We start from the raw sequence: 440 nt of genomic DNA, 5'->3' as shown, positions 1-440 counted from the left end.
CTACCACTTACTAAATGTTGCTTCATAATGCCAGTGACCCCTTTCAACCAGATTGCCTCCTTCCTCCCGTTAATGTGGTCATGTTGTGGTCTCCTCTGTTTATCTTAAGCTATCTCAGATCATTAGGTGATTATTTATTGAATGAATGAGAACCCCCTTTTCTTTCCTCTGCCATGGGGAGGATCCATGGGATCCTCCTGTCCTCCCTACTGGAAGCAACATGTGGGAGCCAGGAATAATGAAAAGATACAAATATATTTCCTGCCCTGTGGCCTCCATAAGCAGTTTAGCTAGCCCACCTGGAAGTCACTTACTTCCAGACCAGCAGGGGTGTTTTTCTCTGATGTGTTCCTTTTTTTTTTTTCTTTTTTGTCTTGCTTTGTTTTGTTTTGTTTTTGAGAAGGAGTGTCACTCTGTCGCCAGGCTGGAATGCAATGCCA

This window comes from Piliocolobus tephrosceles, chromosome 8 (assembly GCF_002776525.5).
Source record: "Piliocolobus tephrosceles isolate RC106 chromosome 8, ASM277652v3, whole genome shotgun sequence".
In the NCBI taxonomy this organism is placed as follows: Eukaryota; Metazoa; Chordata; class Mammalia; order Primates; family Cercopithecidae; genus Piliocolobus; species Piliocolobus tephrosceles.
This window is presented reverse-complemented; position numbering follows the sequence as displayed.